Consider the following 4,635-nt stretch of genomic DNA (forward strand, 5'->3'; position numbering starts at 1 on the left):
CAAATGTACCTATTAGATCATCTTTATAATGCTTTATTATTTTAGGTAATCATCTTTATTCTTATTCATCTTGTTTCAATCCCAGTGAGGTGGTTATCTCTTGTGCTTGATCTTTAGCTATCATTAGAATTCTAATAATAAAGAATTCTAAGTGGCTTTCAACTAATCCATTTTTTATTCCAATTTTGTCTTTTAATTCTTATAATGGATTAGTTAGGAATGACCACGGACCTTTCCTTTATTAGCATTTCTTCTCCTATATAAGGAGTACAATTCATTAGGGAATTTGCAAAAAAAAAAAAAAAAAAAAAAAAAAAAAAAACAAAACAAAAAACAAAAAACAGAAAGATAAAAAAGAAAAAGAAAACCAATTGTTTCCTTTCCATTTCGGTAGTATAAGGAATAGGTAGTAAGATAGCAATAAACCATCTTACTTGGGTTTATTCTATTATTACCATTCTTCGTCCTGATTCCTCATAACTCTTATTTTAAGAGTCTTGTTTAGCCATTCCCTACATAAAATTGTGTTCTACCCTTTTTCTTGTTCGCCGGGTCTATTTTATTGAGTGCTCAATAATTAGATCGAAATTCGTTTTATCCTGGGAAGCCTAGGCTACAACGCTCCTAGCACCTTTGGGAGGTAGCAAATAAGGTTTTAAGGATAGTGTGGGTACCACGCGACTCGAATTTACAACCTCCTCAAATTTCCCTTGTATCCTCCGTTGTTTTGTTATTTTAGTTCCCGAATCATTTTTTCTCATAACATTCCCTTTCAAGCTTAAAACCGTATTCGCTGTTTCTTGAGAAAAGATGGATTCCTCAGTATTGCCTGCTAATAACAACGATGATCAAGATATGGTTTTTGGAACTATTGGCGCGAATGGCAATGATGTTGCACATTCCGATGCTTTGGTGAACTTTGGTTCGCAAACCGGTGGTGGCATGCAAGGGTATCACCCTATGATGCAGGTACCTGTCTTGGTACCAAGTGGATCAGCTGAGAAACCGGAGAAGTTCAATGGGTTGAACTCGAATTTCAAGCGGTGGCAACAAAAGATGTTGTTTTATCTGGTAACTCTTGGCTTGGCAAGGTTCTTGAACGAGAATCCTCCTGAGATAAGGGAGAATGATGTTCAATCTGAGTATGTGGCGAAAGCATGGAAGGATTATGATTTCCTTTGTTGTAATTACATACTCAGCGGGTTGTCTGATGTGTTATAGGATGTATATCGAAAATTCAACACAACTAAAGAGTTGTGGAAAGCCTTGGATCACAAGTATAAATACGAGGATGCCGGCTCAAAGAAATTTGTTGTTGGTCGATTCCTTGACTTTAAAATGGTTTATTTCAAGACCGCGCTTAGTCAAGTTGAAGATTAACAATTAATCTTTGACGAGATTCGTGACGAAGGCATGGTGGTGAGTGAAGCCTTCCAAGTGGCATCTGTAATTCATTTGTTGCCTCCAGGTTGGAAAGACTTCAAGAATTACCTTAAGCATAAGCGAAAGGAAATGAACATGGATACTTTGGTCCAACGATTACGGGTTGAGTAACGTAATAGGAAAAATGATGGAAGAATTCCTATCATTGATGGTGTTAAAGCCAATGTTTTGGAGCACGGTAATAGCTCCAAGAAAGTCAAGAAGAACAAATAGAAATTTGTTCACAAAGGAGGTGTTACCAAGACGAAGTTTCATGGTAAGTGTTTTAATTGTGGCAAGAATGGACACAAGATATCTAAATGCAGGGCTCCAAAGAAGAAGAACAAGAGTTCTGAAGCCTATGTTGTTGGAGAAAGCAGTCAGAAAGAAGCCGAGATCATCCTTTCGGCTATGGTGACTGAAGTGAACCTCGTGGGATCTGACCAGCGTGAGTGATTTATCAACACCGGTGCAACAAGGCATATATGTTGCAACCGTGAGTTGTTTAGCACCTTTGAGACCGTTGATGGTGAGAAGGTGTGGATGGATAACTCCGCTTATTCTGCTGTGGAAGGAGTAGGCAAGATGATTCTGAAGATGACTTCCGAGAAGGAACTGACATTGAACAATGTGTTATATGTCCTGGAGCTGCGAAAGAATTTGGTGTCTGGCTCGTTGCTGAACAAGCATGGATCCCGTATGGTTTTTGAGTCAGATAAAGTAGTTTTATCTAAACAAGGAATGTTTGTTGGTAAAGGTTATGTAACTAATGGGATTTTTAAGCTCAATGTATTGCCTATTATCATGAATAAGAGCAAAGTTAATTCTGTTTACTTGCTTGAGTCTTCCAATTTGTGGCATGGTAGACTAGGTCATGTTAATTTTGATTCTATACGTAGATTAATTAGCATGAATCATATTCCTATGTTTCAAATTAACACAAATAATAAATGTGAAATTTGTGTTGAGGCAAAATTAACTAAAACACCTTTCAAATTGGTTGAAAGGCAAACTGAGCCACTTGAATTAATTCATAGTGATCTGTGTGATTTTAGATCAATACAAACCAGAGGTGGTAATAAATATTTTATCACGTTTATCGATGATAGCACACGTTATTGCTATGTGTATTTGCTTAAAAGCAAAAATGAAGCCTTAGACAAATTCATTCTTTACAAGAATGAAGTAGAAAACCAACTTAATCGTAGGATTAAGAAGTTTAGAAGTGATAGAGGTGGTGAGTATGAAGCACCCATCGGTGACTTCTGCGCAAGCATAGGTATCATACATGAGCGTACGACACCTTATGCACCTCAATCAAATGGAGTTGCCGAACGAAAGAACCGTACATTGAAAGATATGATGAATGCGATGCTTATAAGTTCAGGCCTACCTCAAAACATGTGGGGTGAGGCAATTTTGACAAGTAATTACCTTTCAAATAAGGTACCCCACAAGAAGCTCGATAAGACTCCTTATGAGATGTGGAAAGGTAGGAAACCTTCCTACCAATACCTCAAAGTGTGGGGGTATCTTGCAAAAGTTTTGGTTCCAACACCTAAGAAAATAAAGATAGGATCTAAAACAATGGACTGTATCTTTATTGGTTATGCACGTAATAGTAGTGCTTACCAATTCTTAGTACATGAGTCTCATAATCCAGATGTACATAAGAATACGATAATAGAATCGAGAAATGCTTGTTTTTTCGAAAATATATTTCCTTGTAGGTCCAACGAGGGACCTAGTACGTCAAAACGGACGTTTGACGTATTTATGGATAATGATAGTGGGGATTATGAGAAAGAACCCGAGTTCGAGCCTAGACGTAGCAAACGGGCAAGAGTAGAAAAGTCTTTTGTTCCTGATTTTCTAACTTACTTGATAGAGTATGATTCTAGTACTCTAACTTGCTTATTAGAAAAAGAACTAGATTTTCTAACTTGTTTGTTAGAAAATGGGCCTCGAGCGTATTTAGAAGCCGTGACTTCTACAGAAGGACCAATGTGGAAAGAAGCTATAAAAAGTGAGGTGGATTCTATTTTACAGAATCATACTTGGGAACTTGTTGATCTTCCTCCGGGTAGTAAACCTTTAGGATCCAAGTGGGTTTTTAAAAGAAAGATGAAACCGGATGGTTTTATCGACAAGTATAAGGCTAGGCTTGTAATTAAAGGTTACAAGCAACTAGAGGGCTTTGATTATTTTGACACGTATTCTCCCGTGACGAGAATAAATTCCATTAGGATACCATAGCCGCGTTGCGGAATTTGGAAGTTCATCAAATGGATGTAAAAACAGCTTTCTTAAATGGAGAGTTAGATGAAGAAATCTATATGGAACAACCTGAAGGGTTTGTTGTTCCCGGACAAGAAAAGAAAGTGTGTAGATTGGTTAAATCGCTATACGGTTTAAAACAGGCTCCTAAACAATGGCACGAGAAGTTTGACCATGCGATGTTAACAAATGGGTTTAAAATAAACGAGAGTGATAAGTGTGTCTATGTTAAAGAAACGATAAATGGTTATGTCATTCTCTGTTTATACGTAGATGATATACTCATCGTTGGTAGTAATGATCGAATGATCAAATCTACCAAAAATATGTTAAATATGAGATTTGACATGAAGGATATGGGTTTGGCTGATTTAATTCTCAGAATTAAAATCATTAGAAGACCTGATGGTCTTATGTTAAGTCAAACTCATTATGTTGATAAAATCCTTGAAAAATTTAACAAGGATGATAATCAAGTGGCTAAGACACCTTTTGATATAAACATTTTACTAACCAAGAATCAAGGAGAGTGTATTTTTCAAGTAGAATATGCTCGAATTATTGGTAGTTTAATGTATCTAATGAGTTGTACTAGGCCAGATATTGCCTTTGCAGTTAGCAAACTCAGTAGATATATAAGTAACCCCGGTGATATACACTGGAAGGCAATTATAAGGGTTATGAGATATTTAAGATATACTCGTGACCTAGAACTGCACTATACAAGATATCCCGCTGTACTTGAGGGTTACAGCAACGCTAATTGGATATCAAGGATTCTAAGTCCACGAGTGGTTACGTGTTTACGTTAGCTAGTGCAGCTATTTCATGGAAATCCTCGAAACAATCCTTGATAGCTAGATCCATGATGGAATCTGAGCTAATAGCCTTAGACAAATGTTGTGAAGAGGCTGAATGGCTACGCCATTTTCTCGA

This window comes from Ipomoea triloba, chromosome 5 (assembly GCF_003576645.1).
Source record: "Ipomoea triloba cultivar NCNSP0323 chromosome 5, ASM357664v1".
Taxonomy (NCBI): Eukaryota; Viridiplantae; Streptophyta; class Magnoliopsida; order Solanales; family Convolvulaceae; genus Ipomoea; species Ipomoea triloba.